This window comes from Pleurodeles waltl, chromosome 1_1, assembly GCF_031143425.1.
Source record: "Pleurodeles waltl isolate 20211129_DDA chromosome 1_1, aPleWal1.hap1.20221129, whole genome shotgun sequence".
NCBI lineage: Eukaryota > Metazoa > Chordata > Amphibia > Caudata > Salamandridae > Pleurodeles > Pleurodeles waltl.
In genome coordinates, this window is record NC_090436.1 from 84,046,586 (window position 1) to 84,071,590 (window position 25,005).

Consider the following 25,005-nt stretch of genomic DNA (forward strand, 5'->3'; position numbering starts at 1 on the left):
TTATTTTTAAGTGTGAAGAAATAAAGGTACAGGGATACAATAATGTACTAAAATAGTATGAATCCAAATATCCGTATCTGTATACATGCTGCTATGACCTCTTTTCTGCCTCAATTTCCATATCACACACTTTCCACTTTGTTCTTCCTGCTTACGCCCCAGGTACTTTATCCTTGGCTTGTAAAATGATTTCTGATTTGATTTTTATAAGGGAGTGTCATGATTACTTAGTTCTCCTTCAGGTGATCACCATTGATAATAAGCACTGAATAGTCCCTCCCATTTGTGGGATACTAATGCAGATGTTGTCACTTTTCATTGAAAAAGCCAGTTTACTGATTACCAATATTTTAAGCAGCCTATTGGTAAACTCTCCTTAAAACACAAGCAAGTTTAAAGTGCAGTGAACCTTTCCCAAATCTTTTTAACAGAAAAGTAAAGGAAAACAGTGGAAGTGAAGCTGGGTAGGTTGCAGCCATGTAAATCTTGAGTACTGACAGTGCACCTTAAATTAATGTTGTTCTGACCAGCATCTTATCAAGATCTGTCAAATTGTAGTTGTTTCAGTTCTTTTCTCTGGCTCCTAGTAGCATGATCCTTGCAGTCAGAGCTGATCAAAGGTGATTTCTTAGTCTTTTAAGGTATAAAGCGTTTGTCATTTTGAGACTAAACATTTTTCCTCAAATATAACAACTATCAGTGAAGGGCACATTGTGTTTCAGGAAGTAGCACCGTTGGATCCTCATGATCTGTTCATTGTCTGCTTTCCAAATACCCTTTTTCCTGCCAGTAGATTTCCAGACATACTTCAAAGGATTGAGAGAAGATCCTGTTCCATTGTCTTTAAGACTACTTCAGATGTTGGGAATGAGGCTGTGATAAGAGGGCTAACCAGGTTATTCTCCTTCCATGTCTGTGAGATGAGCTCTACTTAAGACATTGCATCAATGTCCATCATCCAGAACACTCCACATGCAGTGGAATTTTTGCCTCTAGCTCCCTAACCTAATATAGCAACCTTTTGAGTAAGATTCTTTTTCTTAAGTTGGATCCTTTATCTTACTGTATCAGCTGCAAGGAAGAAGCTTTCTTGAGCATCTGCTTCAAGACTGTGCAGGTCCAGAGTGGTGATGAAGTATTGCTGGCCAGGTATGATAGCTTCAGATTTGCCTTCAGAGAGAGTGAGAGATGGAAAAACTTGATGATCCTAAATGATGGCGTGATGATCTCAAACCAGATCATAAGTCCTTCGCATTGGATTTATCTTCCCTGTGTTTTGTCTGAATTAATTGTACACATTGTACTCTGCAATAGTTCTGTGAATATATCAGTAACATCCTCAACTTCTTGCTGGGTGTAATCTTTTAAAAAATGGATTTCAACTCCTGCCAAAAACTGTGGGCTACTCTGTATTTTTCATCCAAATATTGACTGTGCACGAACTACCTTCTCATGCAGCTCACACTGGCCCCCACCTTTTTTAACCTCATTTTTGGAATGTGAAAAGACAGATTCCCCTGTGACAGCTTGTAATAACAAATTGTTTTTGTCCTAAGTTGTTCCTTCAGTTTCTGATTTGCATATTCTAACTTTTTACATCTCTCATACATTTGTCTGTAAGCAGACAAAAGTATCCAATCCCTCCTGTCGGGAACAAAAGGGATATCATGCCGTTCAAAAATAACCTTTTCTAAACATGTAAAAACATTCAATAATTTTGCTTTATCCAAGCACTCATCCCAAAATTTAGAAAGTCGTGATGAACAAGAAAACACATTTACCAAGACATCATAAGGCATTTTAATTTCACATGCATTTTCAAACATGGTTTGCGATGCTTCCTTTAACTCTCTGAATAAAAACATATTTACACTTTTAAATCTTGCACTCTCCACCTCCAACCTCTCTTTTAGACTGTCCGATCAGGCCTCTGACGTTTGAATCCTGATTGAGGCCTCAACCAGGATTCAGATGTCAGATGCCTGATATAGATTTCCCTACGGTGATGCATTTGGGACTAAACAAGCACATCCAGAAAAATGTCAAGTGGATTCTAAACAATCCTTAACTACTAGGCATCTCCAACTTGCACAACTTCTCTGGTTCAGACAAACTGCCCAGGCATCCTTTTTAGGTATACTTGAAGCAAGAGGCAAAGAAAAATGCCCTGTTGATCAACAAGACATGGAAGTGACTCTACCCGTTATGCCCTTTCCACAGCCACCCCCTTGAAATTCTCATCAGAACTTAGCACATAATCAAATTGATAATCTAAAGAGGGCAGGATGATCCTGATAGCAGTGTGTTGGCCCTGGCACTGATTACCATCTAGAGATTGTCGTGCAGACCAAATTTCCTAATTTTTATGATGGCATAAACTACTGTCTTTTAACTTGGCAGTATCAAATATTGAATATTCCTCAAGACTTTATAGAGATTCTAAAGTCAGTAGCTCTATGGGTGCGTCTTAAATTTCAAATGCTATGTGTTTTAAGTTGTTGTGTGCATAAGAACGTTATCACTGCCAGTTGTCATGAAGTATGTTTTCCTATAGTTCTCATTCCACAAACCTACTACTTGCAGCCATCTCACAAACCTCTTATTTCAGAGAGATTTCTTAAAGATGCATTGTCCTTTTTCAAGCCTTCCATAGCGGTTGCATATCTTTCTATCTTCCCTCATTTTTTTCCCCCACCTTTACAAAAAACAAAAACTTGTGAAAGAGAAGTTTTTAAATAAAATAAAATGACCTCTATACCCTTCAACTAGCCTGCCTCTCTCTCTATATATATACCGGCCGAGACAGCAGCTCCGAGAAACCTCGGCACAGAGACAGCGGCACCGAAAAGATTCGGCACCGAGACACCGCGCCGAAACAAAAGAAAATTTCTTCGGAGCCGAAAAGGACTTCCGAAAAGGTTTCGGTCCCGAAACACCCAGCCTCGGAGCCGAAAAGTAGTTCCTATACAGAGGAACAAGGGCTAACCACCCAATTACATAGATTTGGAGAGGAGCTTCAAACTGTGGAGCCTGACTACACGCAGAGAAGGCTTCATATCCATGAAGACACAGGGAAGATAACCACTCTTCCACCAATCAAGATCAAAAGGAAACTTGCCTTTCAACAAGGGGACAAGCAACCACAGGCAAAGGTGGCAAAGAAAACAACCCCACCACCTTCTCCACCACCATCAACACATTCATCACCAGCAGCCACTCCACCACTAATGCACTCACCAGCTCATACCGCAATGAGTCAGGATGACCCGGATGCATGGGATCTCTATGATGCTCCAGTGTCTGACAACAGCCCAGACTCTTATCCTACAAAACCGTCGCCACCTGAGGACAGTACATCCTATACACAGGTGGTCGCAAGGGCAGCCGAGTTTCACAATGTCTCATTACATTCTGAACCAATTGAGGAAGACTTTCTCTTTAACACCCTATCCTCCACCCATAGCCAGTACCAAAGTCTTCCCATGCTCCCAGGAATGCTAAGACATTCAAAACAAATATTGGTGGAGAAAAAATACAAGCCACCACCCACAGATCCTATATATATTACAACACAACTGACACCGGAGTCAGTAGTTGTGGGGGCAGCTCGTAAGAGAGCCAACTCTCATACCTCAGGCGACGCACCACCTCCGGACAAGGAGAGCCGCAAGTTTGATGCTGCGGGTAAAAGGGTTGCAGCACAAGCAGCAAATCAGTGGCGTATTGCCAATTCACAAGCACTTTTGGCAAGATACGACAGGGCTCATTGGGATGAAATGCAACATTTCATCGAACACTTACCCAAGGAGTTCCAAAAAAGAGCGCAACAGGTGGGGGAAGAGGGACAAAGTATCTCGAACAATCAGATACGGTCTTCCATGGATGCAGCAGACACAGCTGCAAGGACAATAAACACTGCAGTCACAATAAGAAGGCACGCATGGCTGCGCACTTCTGGGTTCAAACCGGAAATCCAACAGGCTGTGCTCAATATGCCGTTTAATGAACAGCAATGGTGTAAGGAAATGCCTCCTTGGCATGGTTGCCCCCTGACTTTTTGCCTTTGCTGATGCTATGTTTACAATTGAAAGTGTGCTGAGGCCTGCTAACCATGCCCCAGCACCAGTGTTCTTTCCCTAACCTGTACTTTTGTATCCACAATTGGCAGACCCTGGCATCCAGATAAGTCCCTTGTAACTGGTACTTCTAGTACCAAGGGCCCTGATGCCAAGGATGCCAAGGAAGGTCTCTAAGGGCTGCAGCATGTCTTATGCCACCCTGGAGACCTCTCACTCAGCACAGACACCCTGCTTGCCAGCTTGTGTGTGCTAGTGAGAACAAAACGAGTAAGTCGACATGGCACTCCCCTCAGGGTGCCATGCCAGCCTCTCACTGCCTATGCAAGTATAGGTCAGTCACCCCTCTAGCAGGCCTTACAGCCCTAAGGCAGGGTGCACTATACCATAGGTGAGGGTACCAGTGCATGAGCATGGTACCCCTACAGTGTCTAAACAAAACCTTAGACATTGTAAGTGCAGGGTAGCCATAAGAGTATATGGTCTGGGAGTTTGTCAAACACGAACTCCACAGCACCATAATGGCTACACTGAAAACTGGGAAGTTTGGTATCAAACTTCTCAGCACAATAAATGCACACTGATGCCAGTGTACATTTTATTGCAAAATACACCCCAGAGGGCCCCTTAGAGGTGCCCCCTGAAACTTAACCGACTGTCTGTGTAGGCTGACTGGTTCCAGCAGCCTGCCACACTAGAGACATGTTGCTGGCCCCATGGGGAGAGTGCCTTTGTCACTCTGAGGCCAGTAACAAAGCCTGCACTGGGTGGAGATGCTAACACCTCCCCCAGGCAGGAGCTGTAACACCTGGCGGTGAGCCTCAAAGGCTCACCCCTTTGTCACAGCCCAGCAGGGCACTCCAGCTTAGTGGAGTTGCCCGCCCCCTCCGGCCAAGGCCCCCACTTTTGGCGGCAAGGCTGGAGGGAACAAAGAAAGCAACAAGGAGGAGTCACTGGCAAGTCAGGACAGCCCCTAAGGTGTCCTGAGCTGAGGTGACTCTGACTTTTAGAAATCCTCCATCTTGTAGAAGGAGGATTCCCCCAATAGGGATAGGAATGTGACCCCCTCCCCTTGGGAGGAGGCACAAAGAGGGTGTACCCACCCTCAGGGCTAGTAGCCATTGGCTACTAACCCCCCAGACCTAAACACGCCCTTAAATTTAGTATTTAAGGGCTACCCTGAACCCTAGAAAATTAGATTCCTGCAACTACAAGAAGAAGAACTGCCTAGCTGAAAACCCCTGCAGAGGAAGACCAGAAGACAACAACTGCCTTGGCTCCAGAAACTCACCGGCCTGTCTCCTGCCTTCCAAAGAACTCTGATCCAGCGACGCCTTCCAAAGGGACCAGCGACCTCTGAATCCTCTGAGGACTGCCCTGCTTCGACGACGACAAGAAACTCCCGAGGACAGCGGACCTGCTCCAAAAAGACTGCAACTTTATCCAAAGAAGCAGCTTTAAAGAACCCTGCAAACTCCCCGCAAGAAGCGTGAGACTTGCAACACTGCACCCGGCGACCCCGACTCGGCTGGTGGAGAACCAACACCTCAGGGAGGACCCCCGGACTACTCTACGACTGGGAGTACCAAAACCTGTCCCCCCTGAGCCCCCACAGCGCCGCCTGCAGAGGGAATCCCGAGGCTTCCCCTGACTGCGACTCTCTGAAACCTAAGTCCCGACGCCTGGAAAAAACCCTGCACCCGCAGCCCCCAGGACCTGAAGGACCGGACTTTCACTGCAGAAGTGACCCCCAGGAGTCCCTCTCCCTTGCCCAAGTGGAGGTTTCCCCGAGGAAGCCCCCCCTTGCCTGCCTGCAGCGCTGAAGAGATCCCTTGATCTCTCATTGACTTACATTGCGAACCCGACGCTTGTTCTAACACTGCACCCGGCTGCCCCCGCGCCGCTGAGGGTGAAATTTCTGTGTGGGCTTGTGTCCCCCCCGGTGCCCTACAAAACCCCCCTGGTCTGCCCTCCGAAGACGCGGGTACTTACCTGCAAGCAGACCGGAACCGGGGCACCCCCTTCTCTCCATTGAAGCCTATGCGTTTTGGGCACCACTTTGAACTCTGCACCTGACCGGCCCTGAGCTGCTGGTGTGGTGACTTTGGGGTTGCTCTGAACCCCCAACGGTGGGCTACCTTGGACCAAGAACTGAACCCTGTAAGTGTCTTACTTACCTGGTAAAACTAACAAAAACTTACCTCCCCCAGGAACTGTGAAAATTGCACTAAGTGTCCACTTTTGAAATAGCTATTTGTGAATAACTTGAAAAGTATACCTGCAATTGAAATGATTCAAAGTTCCTAACGTACTTACCTGCAATACCTTTCAAACAAGATATTACGTGTTAAATTTGAACCTGTGGTTCTTAAAATAAACTAAGAAAATATATTTTTCTATAACAAAACCTATTGGCTGGATTTGTCTCTGAGTGTGTGTACCTCATTTATTGTCTGTGTATGTACAACAAATGCTTAACACTACTCCTTGGATAAGCCTACTGCTCGACCACACTACCACAAAATAGAGCATTAGTATTATCTATTTTTACCACTATTTTACCTCTAAGGGGAACCCTTGGACTCTGTGCATGCTATTCCTTGCTTTGAAATAGCACATACAGAGCCAACTTCCTACATTGGTGGCAGCGGTGGGATACAAGACTTTGCATTTGCTGGACTACTCAGCCAATACCTGATCACACGACAAATTCCAAAATTGTCATTAGAAATTGATTTTTGCAATTTGAAAAGTTTTCTAAATTCTTAAAAGACCTGCTAGGGCCTTGTGTTAGATCCTGTTTAGCATTTCTTTTAGAGTTTAAAAGTTTGTTAAAAGTTTGAATTAGATTCTAGAACCAGTTTTAGATTCTTAAAAAGTATTCCAACTTTTAGAAGCAAAATGTCTAGCACAGATGTGACTGTGGTGGAACTCGACACCACACCTTACCTCCATCTACAGATGAGAGAGCTAAGGTCACTCTGTAAACTAAAGAAAATAGCAATGGGCCCCAAACCTACCAAAGTACAACTCCAGGAGCTTTTGGCAGAGTTTGAAAAGGCCAACCCCTCTGAGGATGGCAACTCAGAGGATGAAGATAGTGACTTGGAGGGAAATTCCCCCCCTCCAGTCCTACTTAGGGAGAGCAGGGCTTCTCAAGCCCTGACTCCACAAATAATAGTCAGAGATGCTGGTTCCCTCACAGGAGGGACCAACAACTCTGAAATCACTGAGGATAACTCCAGTGAAGAGGACATCCAGTTAGCCAGGATGGCCAAAAGATTGGCTTTGGAAAGACAGATCCTAGCCATAGAGAGGGAAAGACAAGAGATGGGCCTAGGACCCATCAATGGTGGCAGCAACATAAATAGGGTCAGAGATTCTCCTGACATGTTGAAAATCCCTAAAGGGATTGTAACTAAATATGAAGATGGTGATGACATCACCAAATGGTTCACAGCTTTTGAGAGGGCTTGTGTAACCAGAAAAGTGAACAGATCTCACTGGGGTGCTCTCCTTTGGGAAATGTTCACAGGAAAGTGTAGGGATAGACTCCTCACACTCTCTGGAAAAGATGCAGAATCTTATGACCTCATGAAGGGTACCCTGACTGAGGGCTTTGGATTCTCCACTGAGGTGTATAGGATTAGATTCAGGGGGGCTCAGAAATCCTCGAGCCAGACCTGGGTTGACTTTGTAGACTATTCAGTAAAAACACTAGATGGTTGGATTCAAGGCAGTGGTGTAAGTAATTATTATGGGCTGTACAATTTATTTGTGAAAGAACACCTGTTAAGTAATTGTTTCAATGATAAACTGCATCAGCATCTGGTAGACCTAGGACCAATTTCTCCCCAAGAATTGGGAAAGAAGGCGGACCATTGGGTCAAGACTAGGGTGTCCAAAACTTCCACAGGGGGTGACCAAAAGAAAGGGGTCACAAAACCTCCCCAGGGGAAAGGTGGTGAGACAGCCAAAAATAAAAATAGTAAAGAGTCTTCTACAGGCCCCCAAAAACCTGCACAGGAGGGTGGGCCCAGAGCCTCTTCACAAAACAATCCTGGGTACAAGGGTAAAAACTTTGATCCCAAAAAGGCCTGGTGTCGAAACTGTAGTCAGTCTGGACACCAAACTGGAGACAAGGCCTGTCCCAAGAAAAGTTCCACTCCAAACTCCAATCCAGGTAACACTGGAATGGCTAGTCTCCAAGTGGGATCAACAGTGTGCCCAGAGCAAATCAGGGTCCACACTGAAGCTACTCTAGTCTCTGAGGGTGGGGTGGATTTAGCCACACTAGCTGCCTGGCCGCCTAACATGCAAAAATACAGGCAGCAGCTCTTTATTAATGGGACAAGTGTAGAGGGCCTGAGGGATACAGGTGCCAGTGTCACCATGGTGACAGAGAAACTGGTTTCCCCTGGCCAATACCTGACTGGAAAAACTTATACAGTCACCAACGCTGACAATCAGACTAAAGCACATCCCATGGCAATGGTAACTTTAGAATGGGGAGGGGTCAATGGCCTGAAACAGGTGGTGGTCTCCTCAAACATCACAGTAGACTGTCTGCTTGGAAATGACCTGGAGTCCTCAGCATGGGCTGAGGTAGAACTAAAAACCCATGCAGCCATGCTGGGTATCCCTGAACTGGTGTGTGTAAAAACAAGAGCACAATGCAAGGCACAGGGTGAAAAAGTAGAGCTGGAGTCTGGAAAAATGGCCCAGCCTACCAAGAGAAAAGGAAAGTCAGTTGGGAAACCAACTGCAACACAGTCAGAAAAAGAGAACCTCTCTTCTCAGGAAGAAGTTCTGCCCTCTGAGGGAACTGAGCCTTTGGAACTTGAACCTTATCAGGTTGAGCTCTTAGGCCCAGGGGGACCCTCAAGGGAAGAGCTGTGTAAGGGACAAGAAACCTGTCCCTCTCTTGAAGGCCTTAGGCAGCAAGCTGCTGAAGAGTCCAAGGGAAAGACAAAAAGACAAATGGAACACATAGGGTCTATTGGGAAGATGGACTCCTGTACACTGAGGCCAGAGACCCCAAACCTGGTGCCACTAGGAGAGTGGTAGTGCCTCAGTCGTTCAGAGAGTTTATTCTGACCTTAGCCCATGATATTCCCCTTGCTGGGCATTTGGGACAAACCAAGACGTGGGAGAGGTTAGTCAACCACTTCTACTGGCCCAATATGTCCCAGAAGGTTAAGGAGTTTTGCCTCTCCTGCCCCACCTGTCAATCCAGTGGTAAGACAGGTGGGCACCCAAAGGCCCCCCTCATTCCACTTCCAGTGGTGGGGGTCCCCTTTGAAAGAGTGGGTGTGGACATAGTTGGTCCACTGGAACCTCCCACAGCCTCAGGAAATATGTACATCCTAGTAGTAGTGGATCATGCTACTAGGTATCCTGAAGCTATTCCCCTTAGGTCGACTACTGCCCCTGCAGTAGCCAAGGCCCTCATTGGTATCTTTACCAGAGTGGGTTTCCCTAAGGAGGTGGTGTCTGACAGAGGTACCAACTTCATGTCAGCATACCTAAAACACATGTGGAATGAGTGTGGAGTGACTTACAAATTCACTACACCATACCATCCACAAACTAATGGCTTAGTTGAGAGATTCAACAAGACATTAGAAGGCATGATCATGGGGCTCCCAGAAAAACTCAAAAGGAGATGGGATGTCCTCTTGCCATGTCTGCTTTTTGCTTACAGAGAGGTGCCACAGAAGGGAGTAGTATTCTCACCCTTTGAACTTCTGTTTGGCCACCCTGTAAGGGGACCACTTGCTCTTGTTAAAGAAGGCTGGGAGAGACCTCTTCATGAGCCTAAACAAGACATAGTGGACTATGTACTTGGCCTTCGCTCTAGAATGGCAGAGTACATGGAAAAGGCAACCAAAAACCTTGAGGCCAGCCAACAGCTCCAGAAGTTTTGGTATGACCAAAAGGCTGCAATGGTTGAGTTCCAACCAGGGCAGAAAGTCTGGGTTCTGGAGCCTGTGGCTCCCAGGGCACTCCAGGACAAATGGAGTGGCCCTTACCCAGTGCTAGAAAGGAAGAGTCAGGTCACCTACCTGGTGGACCTGGGCACAAGCAGGAGCCCCAAGAGGGTGATCCATGTGAACCGCCTTAAGCTCTTCCATGACAGGGCTGATGTAAATCTGTTGATGGTAACAGATGAGGATCAGGAGGCAGAGAGTGAACCTCTCCCTGATCTTCTGTCATCAGACCCACAAGATGGCTCAGTAGATGGAGTGATCTACTCAGACACCCTCTCTGGCCAACAGCAAGCTGATTGTAGGAGAGTCCTACAACAGTTTCCTGAACTCTTCTCCCTAACCCCTGGTCAGACACACCTGTGTACCCATGATGTGGACACAGGAGACAGCATGCCTGTCAAAAACAAAATTTTTAGACAGTCTGACCATGTTAAGGAAAGCATCAAGGTGGAAGTCCACAAGATGCTGGAATTGGGAGTAATTGAGCGCTCTGACAGCCCCTGGGCTAGCCCAGTGGTCTTAGTCCCCAAACCTCACACCAAAGATGGAAAGAAAGAGATGAGGTTTTGTGTGGACTACAGAGGGCTCAACTCTGTCACCAAGACAGACGCCCATCCAATTCCTAGAGCTGATGAGCTCATAGACAAATTAGGTGCTGCCAAATTCTTAAGTACCTTTGACTTGACAGCAGGGTACTGGCAAATAAAAATGGCACCTGGAGCAAGAGAGAAAACAGCATTCTCCACACCTGATGGGCATTATCAGTTTACTGTTATGCCCTTTGGTTTAAAGAATGCCCCTGCCACCTTCCAAAGGTTGGTGAATCAAGTCCTTGCTGGTTTGGAGTCCTTTAGCACAGCTTATCTTGATGATATTGCTGTCTTTAGCTCCACCTGGCAGGATCACCTGGTCCACCTGAAGAAGGTTTTGAAGGCTCTGCAATCTGCAGGCCTCTCTATCAAGGCATCCAAATGCCAGATAGGGCAGGGAACTGTGGTTTACTTGGGCCACCTTGTAGGTGGAGGCCAAGTTCAGCCACTCCAACCCAAGATCCAGACTATTCTGGACTGGGTAGCTCCAAAAACCCAGACTCAAGTCAGGGCATTCCTTGGCTTGACTGGGTATTACAGGAGGTTTGTGAAGGGATATGGATCCATTGTGACAGCCCTCACTGAACTCACCTCCAAGAAAATGCCCAAGAAAGTGAACTGGACTGTGGAATGCCAACAGGCCTTTGACACCCTGAAACAAGCAATGTGCTCAGCACCAGTTCTAAAAGCTCCAGATTATTCTAAGCAGTTCATTGTGCAGACAGATGCCTCTGAACATGGGATAGGGGCAGTTTTGTCCCAAACAAATGATGATGGCCCTGACCAGCCTGTTGCTTTCATTAGCAGGAGGTTACTCCCCAGGGAGCAGCGTTGGAGTGCCATTGAGAGGGAGGTCTTTGCTGTGGTTTGGTCCCTGAAGAAGCTGAGACCATACCTCTTTGGGACTCACTTCCTAGTTCAAACTGACCACAGACCTCTCAAATGGCTGATGCAAATGAAAGGTGAAAATCCAAAACTGTTGAGGTGGTCCATCTCCCTACAGGGAATGGACTTCATAGTGGAACACAGACCTGGGACTGCCCATGCCAATGCAGATGGCCTTTCCAGGTTCTTCCACTTAGAAAATGAAGACTCTCTTGGGAAAGGTTAGTCTCATCCTCTTTCGTTTGGGGGGGGGTTGTGTAAGGAAATGCCTCCTTGGCATGGTTGCCCCCTGACTTTTTGCCTTTGCTGATGCTATGTTTACAATTTAAAGTGTGCTGAGGCCTGCTAACCAGGCCCCAGCACCAGTGTTCTTTCCCTAACCTGTACTTTTGTATCCACAATTGGCAGACCCTGGCATCCAGATAAGTCCCTTGTAACTGGTACTTCTAGTACCAAGGGCCCTGATGCCAAGGAAGGTCTCTAAGGGCTGCAGCATGTCTTATGCCACCCTGGAGACCTCTCACTCAGCACTGACACCCTGCTTGCCAGCTTGTGTGTGCTAGTGAGAACAAAACAAGTAAGTCGACATGGCACTCCCCTCAGGGTGCCATGCCAGCCTCTCACTGCCTATGCAAGTATAGGTCAGTCACCCCTCTAGCAGGCCTTACAGCCCTAAGGCAGGGTGCACTATACCATAGGTGAGGGTACCAGTGCATGAGCATGGTACCCCTACAGTGTCTAAACAAAACCTTAGACATTGTAAGTGCAGGGTAGCCATAAGAGTATATGGTCTGGGAGTTTGTCAAACACGAACTCCACAGCACCATAATGGCTACACTGAAAACTGGGAAGTTTGGTATCAAACTTCTCAGCACAATAAATGCACACTGATGCCAGTGTACATTTTATTGCAAAATACACCCCAGAGGGCCCCTTAGAGGTGCCCCCTGAAACTTAACCGACTGTCTGTGTAGGCTGACTAGTTCCAGCAGCCTGCCACACTAGAGACATGTTGCTGGCCCCATGGGGAGAGTGCCTTTGTCACTCTGAGGCCAGTAACAAAGCCTGCACTGGGTGGAGATGCTAACACCTCCCCCAGCAGGAGCTTTAACACCTGGCGGTGAGCCTCAAAGGCTCACCCCTTTGTCACAGCCCAGCAGGGCACTCCAGCTTAGTGGAGTTGCCCGCCCCCCTCCGGCCACGGCCCCCACTTTTGGCGGCAAGGCTGGAGGGAACAAAGAAAGCAACAAGGAGTCGTCACTGGCCAGTCAGGACAGCCCCTAAGGTGTCCTGAGCTGAAGTGACTCTAACTTTTAGAAATCCTCCATCTTGTAGAAGGAGGATTCCCCCAATAGGGATAGGAATGTGACCCCCTCCCCTTGGGAGGAGGCACAAAGAGGGTGTACCCACCCTCAGGGCTAGTAGCCATTGGCTACTAACCCCCCAGACCTAAACACGCCCTTAAATTTAGTATTTAAGGGCTACCCTGAACCCTAGAAAATTAGATTTCCTGCAACTACAAGAAGAAGGACTGCCTAGCTGAAAACCCCTGCAGAGGAAGACCAGAAGACAACAACTGCCTTGGCTCCAGAAACTCACCGGCCTGTCTCCTGCCTTCCAAAGAACTCTGCTCCAGCGACGCCTTCCAAAGGGACCAGCGACCTCTGAATCCTCTGAGGACTGCCCTGCTTCGACGACGACAAGAAACTCCCGAGGACAGCGGACCTGCTCCAAAAAGACTGCAACTTTATCCAAAGAAGCAGCTTTAAAGAACCCTGCAAACTCCCCGCAAGAAGCGTGAGACTTGCAACACTGCACCCGGCGACCCCGACTCGGCTGGTGGAGAACCAACACCTCAGGGAGGACCCCCGGACTACTCTACGACTGGGAGTACCAAAACCTGTCCCCCCTGAACCCCCACAGCGCCGCCTGCAGAGGGAATCCCGAGGCTTCCCCTGACCGCGACTCTCTGAAACCTAAGTCCCGACGCCTGGAAAAGACCCTGCACCCGCAGCCCCCAGGACCTGAAGGACCGGACTTTCACTGCAGAAGTGACCCCCAGGAGTCCCTCTCCCTTGCCCAAGTGGAGGTTTCCCCGAGGAATCCCCCCCTTGCCTGCCTGCAGCGCTGAAGAGATCCCTTGATCTCTCATTGACTTACATTGCGAACCCGACGCTTGTTCTAACACTGCACCCGGCTGCCCCCGCGCTGCTGAGGGTGAAATTTCTGTGTGGGCTTGTGTCCCCCCCCCCCCCAGTGCCCTACAAAACCCCCCTGGTCTGCCCTCCGAAGACGCGGGTACTTACCTGCAAGCAGACCGTAACCGGGGCACCCCCTTCTCTCCATTGAAGCCTATGCGTTTTGGGCACCACTTTGAACTCTGCACCTGACCGGCCCTGAGCTGCTGGTGTGGTGACTTTGGGGTTGCTCTGAACCCCCAACGGTGGGCTACCTTGGACCAAGAACTGAACCCTGTAAGTGTCTTACTTACCTGGTAAAACTAACAAAAACTTACCTCCCCCAGGAACTGTGAAAATTGCACTAAGTGTCCACTTTTGAAATAGCTATTTGTGAATAACTTGAAAAGTATACATGCAATTGAAATGATTCAAAGTTCCTAATGTACTTACCTGCAATACCTTTCAAACAAGATATTACATGTTAAATTTGAACCTGTGGTTCTTAAAATAAACTAAGAAAATATATTTTTCTATAACAAAACCTATTGGCTGGATTTGTCTCTGAGTGTGTGTACCTCATTTATTGTCTAGGTGTATGTACAACAAATGCTTAACACTACTCCTTGGATAAGCCTACTGCTCGACCACACTACCACAAAATAGAGCATTAGTATTATCTATTTTTACCACTATTTTACCTCTAAGGGGAACCCTTGGACTCTGTGCATGCTATTCCTTACTTTGAAATAGCACATACAGAGCCAACTTCCTACAGGGAGCCCATATCAGAAGGCAGCAAATACATGTGTTCCCGTACCTAGACGATTGGTTAATCAAAACCAATACGCAAGACCGGTGTTCACAACACACAAATTATGTCATAGAAACCCTTCACAAGCTAGGTTTCTCACTCAACTACAACAAATCACACCTACAGCCGTGTCAAATACAACAGTACTTAGGAGCAACAATCAACACAACAAAAGGGATTGCCACTCCAAGTCCACAAAGGATACAGCCATTCCAAAACGTAATACAAGCCATGCACCCAAAACAAAAGTTCCAGGTAAAATTAGTGATGAAGCTACTAGGCATGATGTCCTCATGCATAGCCATTGTCCCAAACACAAGTTTACACATGCGGCCCTTACAGCAGTGCCTAGCATCACAATGGTCACAAGCACAGGGTCAACTTCAAGATCTAGTGTTGATAGACTGCCAAACATACACCTCGCTTCAATGGTGGAACACTATAAATTTAAACAGAGGGCGGCCTTTTCAAGACCCAGTGCCTCAATACGTAATCACAACAGATGCTTCCATGATAGGGTGGGGAGCACACCTCAACCAACACAGCATCCAAGGGCAATTGGACGCTCAGCAGAGACCGCTTCATATAAATCACTTAGAACTACTAGCAGTATTTCTAGCGTTAAAAGCATTTCAACCTATAATAACCCACAAACACATTCTTATCAAAACAGACAACATAACAACAATGTATTACCTGAACAAACAGGGAGAGAGACACACTCGACACAGTTGTGTCTCTTAGCACAAAAATATGGCATTGGGCAATTCACAACCACATTCGCCTAATAGCGCAGTTCATACCAGGAATTCAAAACCAGTTAGCGGACAATCTCTCTCGGGATCACCAACAGATCCACGAATGGGAAATTCATCCCCAAATACTAAAGACTTACTTCCAAAGATGGGGAACACCGTAGTTAGACCTATTTGCAACAAAAGAAAACGCAAAATGCCAAAACTTTGCATCCAGGTACCCACAGGCTCACTCAAGGCAATGAGTTATGTATGAGTTGGTCACGGATATTTGCATACGCTTTTCCCCCTCTCCCACTCCTTCCATATCTAGTAAACAAATTGAGTCAAAACAAACTCAAACTCGTACTAATAGCACCAACTTGGGCACGACAACCTTGGTACACAACACTACTAGTCCTCTCAGCAGTGCCTCATATCAAACTGCCAAACAGACCAGATCTGTTAATTCAACACAAACAACAGATCAGACACCCGAATCCAGCATCGCTGAATCTAGCAATTTGGCTCCTGAAATCTTAGAATTCGGACACCTAGACCTTACACAAGAATGTATGGAGGTCATAAAACAAGCTAAAAAACCAACCACAAGACATTGCTATGCAAATAAGTGGAAAAGATTTGTTTACTACTGCCATAATAATCAAATTCAACCATTACACGCATCTGCTAAAAACATCGTAAGCTACCTACTACACTTACAAAAGTCACAAAAGTCAAAGTTAGCTTTTTCATCCATTAAAATAAATCTCGCTGCAATTTCAGCCTATCTGCAAATTACGCACTCAACTTCATTATTCAGAATCCCAGTCATAAAAGCATTTATGGAGGGTTTGAAAATAAGTATCCCACCAAGAACACCACCAGTTCCTTCGTGGAACCTCAACATTGTATTAACACAATGTAGGAAGTTGGCTCTGTATACACTATTTCAAAGTAAGGAATAGTATGCACAGAGTCCAAGGGTTCCCCTTAGAGGTAAGATAGTGGCAAAAAGGGATAATTCTAATGCTCTATTTTGTGGTAGTGTGGTCGAGCAGTAGGCTTATCAAAGGAGTAGTGTTAAGCATTTGTTGTACACACAGGCAATAAATGAGGAACACACACTCAGACAATTCCAGGCCAATAGGTTTTTGTATAGAAACATATATATTTTCTTAGTTTATTTTAAGAACCACAGGTTCAAGATTTATATGTAATACTTCAAATGAAAGGTATTGCAGGTAGGTACTTTAGGAACTTTGAATTAGCAAAATAGCATATACAGTTTTCACATAAATCGTATATAGCTATTTTAAAACTAGACACAGTGCAATTTTAACAGTTCCTGGGGGGAGTAAGAGTTTTAGTTTTTGCAGGTAAGTAAACCACCTACGGGGTTCAAGTTTGGGTCCAAGGTAGCCCACCGTTGAGGCTTCAGAGCAACCCCAAAGTTACCACACCAGCAGCTCAGGGCCGGTCAGGTGCAGAGGTCAAAGTGGTGCCCAAAACGCATAGGCTTCAATGGAGAAGGGGGTGCCCTGGTTCCAGTCTGCCAGCAGGTAAGTACCCGCATCTTCGGAGAGCAGACCAAGGGGGTTTTGTGGGGCACTGGGGGGGGGGAACACAAGTCCACACAGAAAGTACACCCTCAGCAGCACGGGGGCGGCCGGGTGCAGTGTGCAAACACGCGTCGGGTTCTCAATAGGAATCAATGGGAGACCAAGGGGTCTCTTCAGCGATGCAGGCAAAGGGGGGGGGGGCTCCTCGGGGTAGCCACCACCTGGGCAAGGGAGAGGGCCACCTGGGGGTCGCTCCTGCACTGGAGGTCGGATCCTTCAGGCCCTGGGGGCTGCGGGTGCAGAGTCTTTACCAGGCGTCGGGTCTTAGAATCAGGCAGTCGCGGTCAGGGGGAGCCTCTGGATTCCCTCTGCAGGCGTCACTGTGGGGGGGTCAGGGGGGGGCAACTCTGACTACTCACGGTCTCGCAGTCGCCGGGGATTCCTCCCTGAAGTATTTGTTCTCCACAAGTCGAGCCGGGGGCGTCGGGTGCAGAGTGTCAAGTCTCACGCTTCCGGCGGGAAACGCAAGTTGTTGCAAAGTTGCTTCTTTGTTACAAAGTTGCAGTCTTTGGTGAACAGAGCCGCTGTCCTCTGGAGTTCTTGGTCCTTCTAGTTGCAGGGCAGTCCTCTGAGGCTACAGAGGTCTCTGGTCCCTGGGGATAGCGTCACTGGAGCAGTTCTTTTGAAGTGGAGAGACAGGCCGGTAGAGCTGGGGCCAAAGCAGTTGGTGTCTCTGTCTTCTCTGCAGGGTTTTTCAGCTTAGCAGTCCTCTTCTTCTTAGGTTGCAGGAATCTGAGTTCCTAGGTTCTGGGGAGCCCTTAAATACTAAATTTATGGGCGTGTTTAGGTCTGGGGGGTTAGTAGTCAATAGCTACTAGCCCTGAGGGTGGGTACACCCTCTTTGTGCCTCCTCCCTGAGGGGTGGGGGGCACATCCCTAATCTTATTGGGGAATCCTCCATCTGCAAGACACCTTAGGGGCTGTCCCGACTGGCCAGTGACTCCTTGTTTTTCTCATTATCTCCTCCGGCCTTCGCCGCCAAAAGTGGGTCCGTGGCTGGAGGGGGCAGGCAACTCCACTAGCTGGAGTGCCCTGTGGTGCTGTAGCAAAGGGGGTGAGCCTTTGAGGCTCACCGCCAGGTGTTACAGTTCCTGCAGGGGGAGGTGTGAAGCACCTCCACCCAGTACAGGCTTTGTTACTAGCCACAGAGTGACATTGGCACTCTCCCCATGTGGCCAGCAAAAACCAGTCAGCCTACACGGGTAGTCGGTTAAGGTTTCAGGGGGCACCTCTAAGGTGCCCTCTGGGGTGTATGTTACAATAAAATGTACACTGGCATCAGTGTGCATTTATTGTGCTGAGAAGTTTGATACCAAACTTCCCATTTTTCAGTGTAGCCATTATGGTGCTGTGGAGTTCGTGCATGACAGACTCCCAGATCATATACTCTTATGGCTACCCTGCACTTACAATGTCTAAGGTTTTGCTTAGACACTGTAGGGGCATAGTGCTCATGCACTTATGCCATCGCCATCACCTATGGTATAGTGCACCCTGCCTTAGGGCTGTAAGGCCTGCTAGAGGGGTGACTTATCTATACTACATTGGCAGTGTGAGGTTGGCATGGCACCCTGAGGGGAGTGCCATGTCGACTTACTCGTGTTGTCCTCACTAGCACACACAAGCTGGCAAGCAGTGTGTCTGTGCTGAGTGAGGGTTCCCCGGGGTGGCATAAGATATGCTGCAGCCCTTAGAGAACTTCCCTGGCATCAGGGCCCTTGGTACCAGTGGTACCAGTTACAAGGGACTTACCTGGATGCCAGGGTGTACCAATTGTGGAAACAAAAGTACAGGTTAGGGAAAGAACACTGGTGCTGTGGGGCCTGGTTAGCAGGCATCAGCACACTTTCAAATCAAAACTTAGCATCAGCAAAGGCAAATAGTCAGGGGGTAACCATGCCAAGGAGGCATTTCCTTACACACGACTCATGGGTCCACCTTTTGAACCCATGCACTCATGTGAGATACAATACTTAACATGGAAAGTAGCATTTCTAATAGCTATCACATCTCTCAGAAGAGTAAGTGAAATACAAGCCTTTACCATACAAGAACCCTTTATTCGAATACACAAGCATATGGTAGTTCTACGAACAAACCCTAAATTCTTACCTAAGGTCATATCACCGTTCCACTTAAATCAAACAGTGGAACTCCCAGTGTTCTTTCCAGAACCAGATTCTGTAGCTGAGAGCATTACATACATTAGACATAAAAAGAGCACTAATGTACTACATTGATAGAACTAAACAGTTTCGCAAAACAATTGTTTGTAGCTTACCAAAAACCTCATACAGGGAATCCAATATCCAAACAAGGCATTGCTAGATGGATAGTTAAATGTATTCAAACCTGTTATATAAAAGCAAAAAGAGAACTGCCTATTACACCAAAGGCACACTCCGCTAGAAAGAAAGGTGCTACCATGGCCTTTCTAGGAAACATACCAATGACGGAAATCTGTAAGGCAGCCACATGGTCTACGCCTCATACATTTACCAAGCATTACTGCGTGGAGGAGTTAACAACACAGCAAGCCACAGTAGGACAAGCAGTATTACGGACTTTATTTTAAACAACTTCAACTCCTACAGGCTGAACCACCGCTTTTGGGGAGCTAACGGCTTACTATTCTATGCACAGCATGTGTATCTGCAGCTACACATGCCATTGAACGGTGAATGTCACTTACCCAGTGTACATCTGTTCGTGGCATGGGACGCTGCAGATTCACATGCGCCCTCCCGCCTCCCCGGGAGCCTGTAGCCGTTATAAGTTGATGAAAATTATATATTAGATGTTGATAAAACTTGTACATTTGTAAATATATATAACTTTTAGACACATGTACATACATACTCCATTGCATGGGCACTATTACTATATACACAATTCCTACCTCACCCTCTGTGGGAAAAACAATCTAAGATGGAGTTGACGCCCATGCGCAATGGAGCCGAAAGAGGAGGAGTCCCTCGGTCTCGTGACTCAAAGACTTCTTTGAAGAAAAACAACTTGTAACACTCCGAACCCAACACTAGATGGCAGGATAATGCACAGCACGTGAATCTGCAGCGTCCCATGCCACGAACAGATGTACACTGGGTAAGTGACATTTTCCATATATATATATATATATATATATATATGTTCGAGGATTGGGCAAACTCCCAATCCTCAGGGCACGCCCACCGCCCGACAAGGAAAGTCGGAAATTCGATGCAGGAGGCAAGAGGGTGGCAGCACAGGCAGCCAATCAATGGCGGATTTCCAATTTTCAGGCTCTACTGGCTCGATACGACAGGGCACATTGGGATGAAATGCAACATCTCATTCAGCACCTTCCCAAAGAGTACCAAAAATGTGCCCAACAGGTTGTTGTTGAAGGTCAAACTATTTCGAACAACCAAATAAGGTAGGCTATGGACTCAGCAGACACGGCGGCAAGGACAGTGAACACAGCAGTAACCATTCGTAGGCACACATGGTTACGGAGCTCTGGATTTAAGCCAGAAATCCAGCAGGCTGTGCTGAATATGCTGTTCAACCAACAACAATTGTTTGGGCTGGAGATGGATACGGCAATAGAAAAACTGAAAAAAGACACGGACACGGCCAAAGCCATGGGCGCGCCCTACTCCCCACAGAGCAGAGGCACTTTTAGGAAACCGCACTTTAGAGGGAGGTTTCGTTCACAAACCACAGAGCCTTCCACCTCACATGTCAGACCCACATATCAGGGCCAGTATCAGAGAGGAGGTTTTCAAGGACAATATAGGGGTGGACAATTCCCTAAAGCAAGAGGGAAATTCCAGAGCCCAAAAACCCCACAAACCAAACAGTCACTTCAATGTCACAAACCCCACCACGCAACACTAGTGGGGGGGAGACTTACCGCATATTACCACAACTGGGAATACATAACTACGGACGCATGGGTCCTAGACATTATCCAACATGGTTACTGCATAGAATTCCTCCAATTGCCACCAGATGTGCCTCCAAGAGCACACAATATGTCCAAACAGTTAGACCTGTTACAGCTAGAAGTCCAAGCATTGTTACAAAAACAAGCAATAGAACTAGTACCCAGCCATCAAAAAGGAACAGGTGTCTACTCCCTGTATTTCCTAATTCCAAAGAAGGACAAAACACTGAGACCCATATTAGACCTCAGAACACTGAATCTTTACATCAAATCAGATCACTTCCACATGGTAACACTTCAAGACGTGATTCCCCTGCTCAAACAACAGGATTACATGTCAACATTATTTCCACATACCCATACATCCTTCCCACAGGAAATACTTAAGGTTTGTAATCCAAGTCGTGCATTACCAATTCAAAGTGTTACCATTCGGGATAACAGCCCCAAGGGTATTCACAAAATGCCTTGCAGTAGTAGCCGCTCACATCAGGAGACAGCACATGCACATATTCCCTTACTTGGACGATTGGTTAATAAAAACCAGCACTCAGCAACAGTGTCTTCTACACACCCAATATGTCATAGAAACCCTACACAAACTAGGGTTCTCTATAAACTACCAAAAATCACATCTACAACCGTGCCATATACAACAATACTTAGGAGCAACAATCAACACACAAAAAGGTATTGCCACTCCAAGTCCACAAAGGGTACAAGCCTTCCAAAATATAATATTAAACATGTACCCAAACCAGCACTATCAAGTGAAGTTTGTAATGAAACTTCTAGGCATGATGTCTTCATGCATAGCCATTGTCCCAAACGCAAGACTACACATGCGGCCCTTAAAACAGTGCCTAGCAACACAGTGGACACAAGCACAGGGTCCACTTCAAGATCTAGTGTTGATAGACCGCCATGACACACTTCTCGCTTCAATGGTCGAATCCTATAAATTTAAACCAAGGGCGGCCATTCCAAGACCCAGTGCCTCAATACGTGATCACAACAGATGCTTCCATGATGGGGTGGGGAGCAAACCTTAACCAGCACAGTATACAGGAGCAATGGGACGTTCATCAAAAACAACTGCGTATAAATCATTTAGAACTGTTAGCAGTGTTTCTAGCATTGAAAGCATTTCAAGCACTAATAGCCCACAAACACATTCTTGTCAAAACAGACAACATGACAACAATGTAGTACCTAAACAAACAAGTGGGGACACATTAATCACAACTGTGTCTCTTAGCACAAAAGATTTGGCATTGGGCGATTCACATTCGCCTAATAGCACAGTACATCCCAGGGATTCAGAACCAGTTGGCCGACAATCACAGTCGAGATCACCAACAAACACACGAATGGGAAATTCGTCCCCAGATACTACAAACTTACTTTCTACGCTGGGGAACACCAGAAATAGACCTATTCTCAACAAAAGAAAACGCAAAATGCCAAGAATTCGCGTCCAGGTATCCACACCCTCAGTCCAAGGGCAATGCGTTATGGATCAGTTGGTCAGGGATATTTGCTTACACTTTTCACCCTCTCCCACTCCTTCCTTATCTAGTAAACAAATTGAGTCAAAAGAAACTCAAACTAATACTAATAGCACCAACCTGGGCTCGCCAACCGTGGTATACAACACTACTGGACCTGTCAGTAGTGCCTCATATCAAACTACCAAACACACCAGATCTGTTAACCCAACACAAACAACAGATCAGACACCCGAATCCAGCATCGCTCAATCTAGCAATCTGGCTCCTGAAGTCTTAGAATTTGGACATTTAGACCTTACACATGAATGTATGGAAGTCATTAAACAAGCTAGAAAACCTACTACAAGACATTGCTACACAAACAAATGGAAAAGATTTATTTATTACTGCCATAATAATCACGTTCAACCACTACATGCTTCCGCCAAAAACATAGTAAGCTACTTATTACACTTACAAAAATCTAAACTAGCATTTTCTTCTATTAAAATACATCTCACAGCAATATCTTCCTATCTGCAGATTACACATTCAACATCACTTTTTAGAATCCCAGTCATCAAAGCATTTTTGGAGGGTTTGAAAAGAATCATACCCCTTATAACACCACCAGTCCCCTTGTGGCACCTCAATATTGTATTAACACGACTCATGGTTCCACCACTTGATCCCATGCACTCCTGTGAGATGCAATACTTAACCTGGAAAGTAGCCTTCCTAATAGCTATCACATCTCTTAGAAGAGTAAGTGAAATACAAGCATTTAATATACAAGAACCCTTTATACAAATACATAAACATAAAGTGGTTCTATGTACAAATCCAGAATTCTTACCAAACGTTATATCACGTTCCACCTAAATCAAACAGTAGAACTCCCAGTCTTTTTTCCACAACCACTCAGTAGCTGAAAGAGCCTGTAGGAAGTTGGCTCTGTATGTGCTATTTCAAAGTAAGGAATAGCATGCACCGAGTCCAAGGGTTCCCCTTAGAGGTAAAATAGTGGTAAAAAGAGATAATACTAATGCTCTATTTTGTGGTAGTGTGGTCGAGCAGTAGGCTTATCCAAGGAGTAGTGTTAAGCATTTGTTGTACATACACATAGACAATAAATGAGGTACACACACTCAGAGACAAATCCAGCCAATAGGTTTTGTTATAGAAAAATATCTTTTCTTAGTTTATTTTAAGAACCACAGGTTCAAATTTTACATGTAATATCTCATTTGAAAGGTATTGCAGGTAAGTACTCTAGGAACTTTGAATCATTACTTTAGCATGTATACTTTTCACATAAAACACAATAAGCTGTTTTAAAAGTAGTCACTTAGTGCAATTTTCACAGTTCCTGGGGGAGGTAAGTTATTGTTAGTTTTCACAGGTAAGTAAGTCACTTACAGGTTTCAGTTTTTGGTCCAAGGTAGCCCACCGTTGGGGGTTCAGAGCAACCCCAAAGTTATTACACCAGCAGCTCAGGGCCGGTCAGGTGCAAAGGTCAAAGAGGTGCCCAAAACACATAGGCTATAATGGAGAGAAGGGGGTGCCCCGGTTCCAGTCTGCCAGCAGGTAAGTACCCGCGTCTTCGGAGGGCAGACCAGGGGGGTTTTGTAGGGCACCGGGGGGGACACAAAGTAGCACAGAAAGTACACCCTCAGCAGCGCGGGGGCAGCCGGGTGCAGTGTGCAAACACGCGTCGGGTTTCCTTCAGTTTTCAATGGGAGACCAAGGGGTCTCTTCAGCGATGCCGGCAGGCAATGGGTGGGGGCTCCTCTGGGTAGCCACCACCTGGGCAAGGGAGAGGGCCTCCTGGGGTCACTCATGCACAGAAGTTTTGTTTCTTTAGGGGCTGGGGGCTGCGGGTGCAGGGTCTTTTCCAGCTGTCGGGAAATGGAGTTCAGACAGTCGCGGTCAGGGGGAGCCTGGGGATTCCCTCTGCAGGCGTCGCTGTGGGGGCTCAGGGGGGACAACTTTGGTTACTCAAAGTCGTAGAGTCGCCGGAGGGTCCTCCCTGAGTTGGTTGTTCTTCACCAGTCGAGTCGGGGTCGCCGGGTGCAGTGTTGCAAGTCTCACGCTTCTTGCGGGGAGTTGCAGGGGTCTTTAAATCTGCTCCTTGTAACAAAGTTGCAGTTCTCTTGGAGCAGTGCCGCTGTCCTCGGGAGTTTCTAGTCTTTCTTGAAGCTGGGCAGTCCTCAGAGGATTCAGAGGTCGCTGGTCCCTTGGAAAGCGTCGCTGGAGCAGGTTTCTTTGGAAGGCAGGAGACAGGCCGGTAAGTCTGGAGCCAAAGCAGTTGGTGTCTTCTGTTCTTCCTCTGCAGGGGTTTTTCAGCTCAGCAGTCCTTCTTCTTCAGGTAAGTTGCAGGAATCTAATTTCTAGGTTCAGGGAGAGCCCTTAAATACTAAATTTAAGGGCGTGTTTAGGTCTGGGGGGTTAGTAGCCAATGGCTACTAGCCCTGAGGGTGAGTACACCCTCTTTGTGCCTCCTCCCAAGGGGAGGGGGTCACATCCCTAATCCTATTGGGGGAATCCTCCATCTGCAAGATGGAGGATTTCTAAAAGTTAGTCACTTCAGCTCAGGACACCTTAGGGGCTGTCCTGACTGGCCAGTGACTCCTCCTTGTTGTTTTCTTTGTTCCCTCCAGCCTTGCCGCCAAAAGTGGGGGCCGTGGCCGGAGGGGGCG

At 46.8% G+C, this 25,005-nt stretch overlaps 1 protein-coding gene across 6 annotated transcripts in view; it reads left to right on the forward strand.

The window, feature by feature from the left end:
• Nucleotides 1-25,005, forward strand: part of UBAP2 (ubiquitin associated protein 2) — a 1,102,091-nt gene that overhangs the window by 712,929 nt on the left and 364,157 nt on the right. The gene's annotated exons all lie outside the window — the stretch shown is intronic.